The sequence below is a fragment of the Maylandia zebra genome, linkage group LG16 (assembly GCF_041146795.1).
Source record: "Maylandia zebra isolate NMK-2024a linkage group LG16, Mzebra_GT3a, whole genome shotgun sequence".
Taxonomy (NCBI): domain Eukaryota; kingdom Metazoa; phylum Chordata; class Actinopteri; order Cichliformes; family Cichlidae; genus Maylandia; species Maylandia zebra.
Genome location: NC_135182.1, coordinates 22,993,062 through 23,005,579, shown reverse-complemented (window position 1 = coordinate 23,005,579; position 12,518 = coordinate 22,993,062). Strand labels below are relative to the sequence as shown.

Here is a 12,518-nt window from a genome sequence, read left to right as displayed (position 1 = left end):
AAAACCAAAGAATTTACTTTTTTTTTTCTTCCCCTCTCTCTGTCATATAGAAGGCTCGTAAATACTTAAAATGCAGCGAAACCATGAAGTTCACTAAATTTGACACCTCTCAGGGTTTTTTTTTCCCATTTTGTACCAAGATGTGCTCAGCTATATTCTTCACTAGACATTCCTCTTAAGCCGTATTTAGCCTGAGGAACAGATGAGTTTTCTAATCTCTCACCCCAGGCTCTGAGCTCATTAAAATATATTACTAATCTTGTCATATTGGATATTGATGATGACCCATAAGATGTAGGCATGCCACCTTTTTAAGGTTCTGACCTGCACTTAAGAAACTTGGCTCTATAAAATTCATAGCAAGACCTTCTTGTACAGATATTTTAATCTTAATGAGAATGAACAAAGAGCCTGTAGTGAATGAACAAAAAGAAATTAGCCGGCTGTCTGCTGAAAGAAATCCCCAACACCCCTCCCCTTCCTTACTCTCTGAACTGAGCCACTGCATTTCTAAGGTATTTTTAATTCAGTATTTTCTCTCCATGTCTACCCTGAGTGCAAAAATTGTACGAAGCAGTGAACAGAGTAAAAAATGCAGCAAGTTTCCAAATGATTTCTCCACGTTGTTATTTAGCTGACACCTCTGACAGACGGAGCAGCACCCTGGTTGAAGAGAAGAGAGGAAAAAGCAGGGAGTTAGGGGAGAAAAGGCCCATCTACAGATGGCCAGGGTGGGAGTGTATTGGCAGGAGGACCAGAACACTTCTGTCGTGTCCAGAGGGACTCGGGCCACTCACTGTGACTGGCCTGATGGCAGCCAAGAGCCAAAACCTAGATCACTCCAATACAACCGAGGCTGGAGGGAGCGCAAGAGAGACCGATAACAAACGTGGCACCAAAGCCCACGCATGGAGAAAGTGATAACTAAATGTCCTTTTGTTGATCAAACAGCAATAATCAGTGAAAAGAAGCCCAACACAATGGAGCAACATATTAAAAAGATATGGCTGTGTTATTTCACATCTCTGTGCTGCATTTTCCCAAAACACCTCCCTACAAGTCATTTTCTCCTTAGAAAATTGGATTCCCTCGCAATGTATATAATGGCATAAAAATAAATTAGAGGTGGCTATTCACATTTTCTTAAGGGTCTCGAATCAATGCAAGTGAACTCCATTAACTCTGAGCAAGGAAAAGCTGTGCTATGATAATCTGGCTCGCACAGAAGCAGAATGAAGGAGGATTTGTACAATGATGCCCAATAACAATCAGTCCGCGGGCTTTTCTTCTTTAAGAACCTGCAAAACTGCCGGGAAAAATTTTCATCTATAAACGTAACCATATTAAACCAATTACAAGGAAAATAAGAGCAATAAGTGAAAAATGAGGCAGAAGGCCAATAATATTTAAGTTTATTTAGTTATGATGACTGATCGTAAAATATATGCAGAGGGATGTTCCACTGAGTGCTGATTTTATGGGAACCATCGGGCCTACAGTGGCGGTTAATGACTCTTTAAAAGGTAATTGAATAAAAAGAGAAACTAGGGTTTCTAATTTATGTTCATGAATTTACAGCCTCTGAAAACAGACTTTAGCAATGCCAAAAAAATAAATGAATAAATAAAATCTAACATTTTGGCAACTTGTTTATATCCCATTTCCAACGAACGGGCAAGCAACATATGATGGAACAGAGCAAACTTCAGCACTGTGGGGTCATACAGAAAGAATGATGCTGACGTGACCCCTGGAGGCTTCTTGTTGTGCCTCAGACACAACACACTCTGCAAGTGCATTATCTGTGCTCAGGAGAAAAAGCAAACACATATTTCTACCCAAGCAACAGGCACCCGCACAGTTTCAACATCCAACTGACGTGAAGACAACAGTAGGAGGATTGCCTCAAAGAGCACTTCGGTAACCTTCGTACGTGGAAAATATTCCACAATTTTTCCTTTGCATTACTTAAAAAAAACAATAAACTTCTTTTTTGAAGTATGTGCATAACACGAATGTATCGTGGGAAAATCTATGACCTGAAAACTGCACATTCTTTGAGTGACGAGGTCGAGATTAAGTCTGAAAGCAGGAGCCTGAATAAAGCAAGCTACCGAGAGCGCTCTGTAAAGCTTCTCAGTGACCTTTAGCTAAAAGGAAGCAATAGTGGGCTGAAATACAGTATGTATGTCTCAAGTTAGCTGTTTAGAAAAAAAGAAGAAGAAAAAGATGAATAACCCGAGGTGCAGAGGTGAAAGACATGAATTCATGCAGTTTCATCTGATATTGGCTTCGTTTTTCATTATATTGTTCGCAGTATGTGTCTTACAGAGTGGATTATATTTTCCAGTCAATTCTGATAAAATAGGCTGATATATAAATTTATATGTCAGCTGAAAGAGTTATTCTTTGGTTCTTCCTTACCAAACTGGCCATAAAATTCAAGAGAGGAAAAACAACTCTACAAAACAGTCCAGTCTGTAAATTGTGCTATCGAGACTATGTGTTCAGTGTTTCTTGTTACTGCAGAGAGGAGGTAATATCAGAGAGATTTTTTTTAAAAGGCATTGTCTCATGGCATACCTTAAAAGTTACCATTACAATCACCAGTACCTCTTAAAATCCACATTTTTGGAAATTCCCTATAGAACTCCCTGAATTTAAAAGGAAAATGTGAAATCCTTAAAACCAGAAGTACTTCTGGTTGTGAATCTCACCTCAAGGAAAACGGCACTTATAACTCTGACAGGTATCCGATTACATGGACTTATTACATTGTTTGGTGTCATATTAAATCACAGTGCAATCATTTTTCAATGGCTGCCTCTCCTAGGCACTCAAGACTCTTTTCTAGTGGGATGCTTGAGGAAAGCGATGTCTTTCACTCCCTTCTTTACTCTGTCTTGCCTATCTCAGCCTTGGGGATGGAAGTGTTTTGGAGGTGGGTTGTCAGATCAGATATTGGCTGCTTTGGTCTATGTGACATCCTGAAGGCTAAGGAAGAATAGAGGATAACTAATGTCCCCACTGCCTGTATCACAGAGCGATACACAGAAAGTCCACTCATCCCTCTTTTTTTAAATGGAGCCTCATTCTCCTTGTACCCATTTACACCTCAGCAGATCCATATCTGGACTTCACCCAAGCCAACAACTCAGACAACAAGAAGAGGAAAGCTGGCAAAAGATAAAAACTTGCATAATGATAAGACAGCATGAAATCAAGTGCTATTGACTTGCTGCAATGTCTCAAGGAAGCATTAATGAGATGTGTTGGGGGAGGCCATGGGAAATACTGCAAATTTTCAAGGCAGTGTTTTGTATGCAGTGCAGCATGTGCTGACTATCCATGGAGTTTGGGGAGAAAAAAAAAAAAAAAAACCAAGGATGAAGCCTTGTCTTCCAATCTCATAACTAGACCCCATGTCAGTAATAATTACAAAGTCTGAGCTCAGAGGTGGAATGATGCACAAAATTGCTCTTGGAGTAATTAGTTGATGAAATACAGAAAGATCATAGGCTATACACTGTGCAATGACCATGAAATGATGCAGTAAATCTTCCGCTTAAAGGAAAAGCAACTGTGAGTGCAGACTGTCGGATAAAAAAATGATGTTCTACACCTCGGTTATCTTGCTTCTTGATTTTTTTTTTATAACCTCTCTACCTCCACTACCAACAGGCGAGGTGTGACATATTTGTCAACGTGCTCTCAAAAGCTCTGTCAAACAGTGTAACTAATGTGCCTGCAAATTGCTAAGTGTCTGCCTCTCTGATATAATTTAATGTTATTTCTTCGTGGCCATCTTTTCACATTTTCCTCTTCTGATTGATGTACTGTGACATTATCATCAATATGGCCCCAAAGGCGGAGGCAAGCGGTGTGATTAACTTGAAGGCTCTCTTCCATCTGCTTTGTGCACGTTATTATTATGTTGCCGTTTCCAGGTGGTGTGCGTGAGAGGCAGACTGAGAGGTATTTTTTATTTATTTTTTTATTTTCCATGCATATAATGCCTCGATGTGAATTCAGTGTTTGGCTATAATGAGTTGTTACGGCATCCCTGCATATCCTCCACACTTGTCAGCCACTGGGACAAGGTCTTTCATTATCCTCCCACTGCTAGCTTTAGCTGTCTTTTCAAGCCATGCAATGGGATGAGTGCAAGATGCAGTGGGGCCCTATGCTCAGAGAGCTCTCTAGCCCTGCAGCTGCCAGTATTGGGGTCGTTCCTTAAATAATTTTGAAAGTAAGATTACACTATTCTCGATTTTCCACACAAAAAAGCACCTAAGTGTCATGTAATTATAGTTAATAGCATTAAACCTTAAATATTGGCATAATCATGCGAGGTCTCTTTTATACTCTTTACCACAAAGTTGGCAATAAAAACAGACCAAAGAACACCTTTCAGGAAAATCTTGTAGCTAGAACAAGGCTCAATTGTGCTGCACCAGCCAAACTGCAACTGATGAGTTACTGTAATGCGACTCATGCTGAGTTGTAGACCACCAACACTGCTGGCTGCCCTAACAAGACACTACTAGTGTTTTTCTTCTTCACTGTATAAATAAAACCTGAGCAGTGCACCCTCATCTAATGAAAAGTCTGCAAAATGTGCAACATTTCCAACACCTGATCCGGCCACTCGGCGGAAGGACTTGTTGCTACAGTTAACCTATGCTCCTCCGAGAGCAGCAGCACCAGATTGCATTGTGTTACAAACCCCAGGAGAGCAGGTGTGGGTGAGTTATTATTAATTGATGGATGAGGCTGACATTGCATGGCATTAATCTAATTTAAACATGCAGGTGGACATTTTTCCTTCACTTACATGCTCTGGTCCCTGGAAGCAGATCCTGCACACAGGCGTCCTGAAGCCACTTTCCGTGTAGCTTGTGAGAGAGAACCTCTCCTCCAGTTTGCCCTTTGAGCAGTCATCGGAGGAGCTGCTGCAGCCGCGCAGGGCCGCCGACAGCTCTGCAGCATCGACCCAGCCCGCCACCGGCCGCTCTGCACCCGGTGGCTCGGTGGCTCCCGCAGCAGGCTGGGCAGTTCGGTCCCCGGGGTGCTGGTGGCTCCGCGTTAACGTGTTGTTGTTCTCGGGGACGGTGACGCTTGTTTCATGGCTTTCCGAAGCCTGGCCGCTCATGGGGGTCAGCGGAGGAAGCGTTGTCGGCGGCGCCGGTGGCCCGAGCAGGAGCACCCTCAGGTCACCAAGCAGGACGCAACAGCGGCTCTTCAGCATGCCCTGTCTGCGCAGCATCAGGCTGTCTCCGGCCAGAAACTCACAGTACCATCCAAAGGTGCTGGAAGAAAACAGTATGTACTCTATGCGTCCCCGTCATAAGCAAACACTTCTTCATATGTGGTGGGATGGGATAGTGGGGGCTGAGGTGCGTCTTCCAGCGCTTGTTTGGTTTCAAAGCAGCCTTTTAAGATTTTTTCTTTTCTTTTTAAATCCACTTTATTTAGGTTGGGTGCTTTTTATTGTCTTCCCACGAGGGTGTGGATATAAAATGCAAAAAAATCCCTCCTATGCAAACAAGTGTCTGAAGCCATTAGCCTAAGTTCAATGAATGAAACGGCTATTAGAGGAAAGTCAAATATGAGACTGATAGGAATATGCATTCAAGTAATAAGGTTATGGCCCGCTCACTCAGTGTCCACTATCATTTCATGGCCTTAATAGTCTGCCTGTTCTCTACAACATAAACTATCTCGACGGGCTTCTCCCTCCGGATTCGCGACGTGTGCAGAGACCAAGATTTAAATCTGCCTTTGGTTCAAAGAACTGAGATAGAGAACAAAATGTCAGCGCTCAATCTTAAAATTAGAAATTAAAAATAAAATCCAGCCACAACAACGAAAGCCACGCTTTAAAACCGGTGGAGCTGTCGACGTCCTGTAAGCTTTTCACACCACGTTAAGTCGATCGATGGCGTGCCATGTTAGGGAAGCGAAAAAATCTGTCTTACCTGGCGAGCTACACCGATTTCTACACGACTCACAGTCTCGTTTTTTTTTCCCCCCCCATAGATTTTCAGCCAGAATGCAGGTCGCTGGCAAGTCTCAGTGAGGTTTACATCCCTAATTATCGAATTTCCAAGCAAGCAGGAGGGTTTAAATCCGTCCGTTTAAATCCAACGCGATGGTCGGACTGTCCTGCTCCGGGTGAAAGCATCCGTAGCCCCGGATTCTCCTGTGATCATTGGCTGCTGAACTGGTGCTGCAGCTTCAGCACCATGATTCCTGGGACAGCTCCCAGACGCCACACGTCACCACCGCACAGTGATGCAAGCAGCCAACTCATTACTACAACTGTGGACGGAGACAAATATGCTTCCTTATTTGTTTCAGGGATACAAGGAGACGTTAAGTTAAAGGTGACACCGGTGTTTGTTTTATCTTATTTTAAGGGGGTAGGTGTTTTCTGCCTTTACACCTGGCAAAAAGAGGCGAAACTAAAGTTGTGGATTCCCTTTAATTATTAAAAGAATCCAGTTATCACACAGCACAAATTTAGCAGAAATATCACACAGCACAAATAATTTAGCAGAAATGATTAGTAATATCTCAGGTAAATGGTGTAGTTGTGTGGCATGGATAAATAGGGTGAAAGAGGATACAATATTGCAAATCATCAAGTATGAACAAGGAAAAGGGGGAGGTGCAGGGTTAGATGACAAATTTAAAAATGCGTCTGATTTTAAGCAGTATAGCAATAAAAAGATGCATAAAACAAATGTTCAAACCAAGTTGTGAAAGACAAATTATAATGAGAATCTTAAGAAAAAGTAGCACGACTGTCTTAATCTGTTTTCTTTAAAAAAAATAATCAATTATTCATTTGGTTCCCAAGTGGAAGAAAAAAAACCCCCAATCCATCAACCACTTCCATCACAAATCCCAGAGCACACGATGATTTATTAATATTTGTAATAATTAAACAAAATAACATACAGATGTTATTCAGAGTGAGCCAAAGATTTTCCTGGTAGTTTGACATTAAAGATGACACATTCGAATTACACTATACTACTGGGTAGTTTCTTTTTCTTCTTCTTTAAGCTGCTCCCTTTAGGGAGATCAGCTGATCGTCCGCTTACATCTCACCCTATCTGATAGGGTGAGATGTAAGCGGTGGGAGATGTAAGATGGGATAGGGCCTATCCCACCTTCCTCTGTCACACAAACCCTCTGCGTGTCCTCCTACACTACATCCATGATTCTCTGCTGTGCTCTTCCTCTTCTCCTCCTTTCTGGCATCTTTTTCTAATATATCAACTTTCCCTACCCTGCACATGTCCAAGCCATCTCAACATTTTCTCCCTCTAACTTTGCCTTCAAACCGCTCGACCTGGCCTGTCCCTCTGATAAACTCACTTCTAATTCTGTCTATCTTGGTCACTCCCAATGAAAATTTAACATCTTCAGCTCCGACACGTCTTTTTGGCACTGGCACCACATCCAAGCCATTCATCAGTCTTGCTTCTACTTCTTCATCACTTCAGTGCATACCTCCACCTCTCCAGGCTCTCCTTTTCCTCACTCGTACCACACACCTCACCACTATCTCGCTGTTAGATGTCCTGCACCACCCTCACATACAAAGTTCCTCTCTCATTACTTTCTTTAATGCAGCTCCTTCGGACCTTTATACTTTTTATTCTACTGGGTAGTAATTTAAATCTAAGAAAAAGCAGTCACTAACTACCAACAAATGCAGCAGAATAAAAAGTATAATACGTTTAGCTGTAATGCGGTGGAGTAGAAATAGCATCAAAAATACTCAAAGTATTTTAAAGTTGCTACTTCAGAAAATTGCCTTGGTTAATTTTTTTTTTACAAAAGAGAACAACTCCAGGGAAGCTGGGTAGACAAAGGGTGAGCAATTATCCGGCTTGTCAGGGCAGCTGTGCAGCTTGATTGAACAATTGAAATGAACACACCTGTGACTGGACCCTGTCAGCCAACTGAAATGTGTTTTTTAGGGGGGGTTGTCAGAATTTGTATGACTGTGGTCAAGCTGGTGGCCATGGGGTGAGCATTTAATGGATTGCCAACAGTAAACTGACACATTAAACTGGCACCTCTCACTCCTGCTGCTTTTCTATTCTGGCAGATAATTGCCAGTGATTGCTCTTACATCGCATCTCAGGTGCAAAGTAGTGCCTGATTAAAGTGCTGTTGAAAATAAGCCAACCGTCATTTTGGACTTTTTGAGAAAAACAGCAGACACAAACTAAGATTATATAACAGCAGAGGTGGAGTAAGTAATTAGGCCTTTTCTTAAAAGTCCCACTTTACTTGGAAAAAAAATGTTTGTATGTTTGATCCTCTCTGGGAACAATTCAGTTTTACACCTCTGCTGAAAAGTTTCCCCTGAGCTCAACACCTCCAGGCAGGATTTGTGGCATCACATCTGGTTTGGGAGTCAGTTTTTGTCTTATAGATAGCTAAGAGCTGACTTTCACTGATGTAGGAGATATCCCTTAGTTAATGGTTAAACTTTTGAGACAAACTTTTTTTTTTTTTTGCCTGTCCCGTTTGGCTCTTTTGCCATCAGAATTATTGTCTAAAGGCGAAGAAAGATGCCCAACGGATTTATTTTACCAAATTGACCATCCCAGCCTTGCCGTAATGGTCCATTTGATTCACCTTTTGTTTATTTTATTTTCACTTGCTGAATACGGGACAGACTTAACTGGGGGAAAGAAGGGGAGAAAGAAAGAGGGAAAGAAAAAGAGCTGAGAAGAGGGACGGGGGAGAAGGGCAAAAGACAAAAACCAACAGAATAAGCAGAGAAAAAAATGCATATATCGATCACCTGGATCACCTGTTGAGAAAGAAAAAAGAAAACAAGCAGAAGAAAACAAGAGTAATAGAATAAACAACATCACAATGATATATGGGAATATGACAGTAAATACTAAATGTTAAACATTATTGTGCAGCACATAAGATCAACAGAACACAGTGTGCTTTGAGGTAGGAGCCAAAAAGGGTGTAGTTTGTGTGTGTGATCACCCGTTTGTACACCTGTGAGCATGGACGCGCTTGTTTTTTTAAAAGGTTCCTTCATGTAATGATCTGCTAGAGGGTGTGGGGGGGCCACAGCCCCGTCCTCCAGGGCGTGAAGCAGGTATGGAGGAGATCAAAACTCCAGACATCCAGAGGCCCCCAGAACACAAGAGACCAAGGAAGACCAACAGAGGGGCAGCCGCGCCACTGTCCCAGAAAGAGCTGAGGAGAGTCCCAGATGAGGGCTCACTCAGCAGCCGCAGAGCAGAAGCCAGGGGGGGTTGCAGTGACACGCCCGTGAGCTCCGCCGGCAGCCAGCTGTGCCTGAGTGACCGAGCCCCAGGCCGAGAGGCCGGGGGCACCCCACCTCCGAAGTGGCCCGAGCGAGCCCCAGGCTCCAGGCCCCGATAAGCGGCCGCCAAGGAGTGAGCCGGTGTGTACCTGGACGCCCATCCCCAGACACAAAGAACCACCAACGCACCGATGTCTGAGGGAGTCCGCCACCGGCAGGGGAAGTGGTGGTAGGGGGAGATAGGCCTCCAAACCTTGGAGGGCCTGAGATGTCCCCAGAGAGGTGGCGCCTGACACCCAACCTGACATATAGACACAGACATACAGGCACACACAGATACAAACATCCATTCCCACCCTCATGCTCTCATATGCACTTACTCCACACTCAACCAACGTGGAGACAGACATGAAGAGACGCTGTACACACAATCACACTCCCCAAGCGTACTCTACAAACCGGGTCTAGGTGCCCCCGCCCCTGGAGGGGGGAACTGCACCCAGACCCAGGTGGTGTTACCCTTTTCCCTGCGGTGGGGAGAGGCAGACCGCCCCGACTCCGCAGCAGCAGGGAGGCCCCACACTCCAGACCCCAGTCGGACGGCCAACTCCTCCTCCCAGCCCCCCCGCTCCAGCAGGCCGCAGAGAACGGGGGTGAGAGAAGACTCCAAACCTCCCTCCACCCGCTCATTGTAGTGTTGATGCATGTGTGTTCTAAGGTGCATTTAAAACCCAGGAGGGCATGGAGCTACCTGCCAGAGAGCAGCAGGTAAGTTGAGACAAACTTTAAAGCGCTGATCAAACATAGCTAAGGAAGAAGAGGCTGACATTATCTTCAAAAGACATGAAGTTAAATAAGAAATTTCTTCAGTACTTGAAATAAAACTTTTTTTTCTCTCTCTTTTTTTTTAACAGTTTCAAACATAACCATGAAGAAAAAGAGCCAGAAACAAAACTTTGGGGAGCATGCATGGCCAGTGCTTTGTGACACCACCTCTGACAAGTACCATATGCTTGTAAATGCAGCTCGTAGTCAGCTAAGAGGCTTTTAGTTCATGTGTGGGGGGTTTTTCCACCCATTCTTCCCTCAAAATTCTTCGAGCTCTGTAGATTTTAGGGCTGTCTTGCATGAACTACACTTCTGAGGTGAATTTTTTGATGGTGTTTCAGCTGGAGGACTGTGATGGCCATGGCTTGGCCCTTTTGAAGCACTCCATTGTAGAATTTTAGATGTGTTTGGGGTTATTATCCTGTTGCAGGAGTTATCCTCTTTTCATCTTCAGCTGTTTTTTTTTTTTTGAACAGACAGTATGATGTGTTGGCTTGCTGAATTTGCTGCTATTCACTGGGATCCATTCTACCTTTTACCAGGAAATGTTATAGCTACAAAATTCTGGTGCTGAATTTTGTTAGGAGACCTCAGAAATTTGTTTTCTGATGGTTTTTCTGGGAAAAAACTCATATTTGTACACATGTATCTGTATACCCATCACCCAGCACTTGAGACTCAGACAAAGCTTCTTTAAATCTTTAAAGTGGACTTATTATGCTCTTTACAATATTTTGTCACGCAGATCCTGTGCAGTGCCATGTATAAAATATAGGCAACGTTACTAAATGAAACCCTTTTTGGTTTGTTAGAGGTAACCAATCAGAAGGAAAAAATGCCTTAAAGGAAGATGATGAACTGACGGACGCTGGTGCAAGCTGAACCACGCTTGGAATAAAACAAATGGGTCATTCTATGTCAAATTACTGTTGTGCTTCTACTTGATTTGCCAAAAAATGTTATAACATATACAATGATTGCTAATATATCAAAATACTCCATCAGGTACTTCCAGCATGTTCTTTCATATCGAGGTATTTTCTGAACATGAATACACCAAAAGCGATTAAAGATCAAAGCCTGAAAATTTGACTGGTCATTCTCTGCATAAAATCAAATCAGGATCTGTAATTTGGGACACGACACACATATCAAAAAATGTCTGAATACTGGCTGATTAAATAAACCCATTTTGTGTGCACAGACATTGCCAAAAGACTCTAATAATTCAAGTACAAGTACCAATGCAATTTTGTACATAAATATGGCAAAACAATTAAGAGTAATGGGAAAAAGGATTTAGGTGTTCACTTCATGTGAGTAGTCCTGCAAGGCAAGGTTTCCTTGTCTACTTGGTGTGATTGGTAGTCTAACACAAGACCCTAAACCATTGAACCTGACAGCCATGAAGGGATCAGGCAATCAGCGTCCTGACTGCCACAACGAATGCTGCAATTATTTTGATATCCATGAAAATTCTACATTGTTGTGTTTTAATGCCCCTTGGTATATTTTAATTTGACCTGTCTTGAAATCTAAGTAGAGTAAGTCTCAAAAATGAAACATTTTCTCTTTTCCTCATTCTTAACTCTCCTTGTCAGTGTGTGTGAATGAGTTAACCCTGACTTTGTGTTTCAGGGGTAGGATTACTCCTCGGGTCTTTGCCCTCTGGGCTCATGCACCTTCTTCCTCGCCTGTTCATCATCATCTGCTATTTAAGGCTGAAGAAGTGCTCCGGTCGATCCCAGATTGTTGCATGAACTGTTCTAGTGTGGTTCATCTCCTGATGCTTCGTTCACATGTTCTGCTGTTCTTGAACTCATTAATCCCTCTTCTGTCGAGAATCCATAGTTTTAAAAATTTGGAGATGTTTGTGGAGAGTATTCTGTGGAAAAGAAATATGTGGGCTTACCTTCTTACTTGACCCTGGAACTCCTTGGAAAATAATCAAAGTCTAAATAGATGGTAAATGGCCTGTATTTATATAGCGCTTTACTAGTCCTTAAGGACCCCAAAGCGCTTTACATATCCAGTCATCCACCCATTCACACACTGGTGATGGCAAGCTACATTGTAGCCACAGCCACCCTGGGGTGCACTGACAGAGGCGAGGCTGCCGGACACTGGCGCCACCGGGCCCTCTGACCACTGGTGGTGGTCAGAGGGCTAACCCTAACCCTAACTCCCAACTCTTGAGCCACAATCGCCCTTGTGACCATATATGAAGGTAAGATTGTGAATGACTGCTCCTCCACTGGCTGGAGAAGAAATCATTTTATACGTCTAAACTTTCGACCATAAAATGTTTAGGCAAATTAGAGATGGTCCAGCAGAAAATGATTAAGTTAAACTATAGAAATACTGAGCTAAAGTC

The 12,518-nt window shown here is 43.0% G+C and overlaps 1 protein-coding gene across 4 annotated transcripts in view; it reads right to left on the bottom strand.

Annotated features, from left to right (window-relative positions):
- Positions 1-12,518, bottom strand: part of nme9 (NME/NM23 family member 9) — a 40,586-nt gene that overhangs the window by 2,661 nt on the left and 25,407 nt on the right. The window lies entirely within an intron of this gene.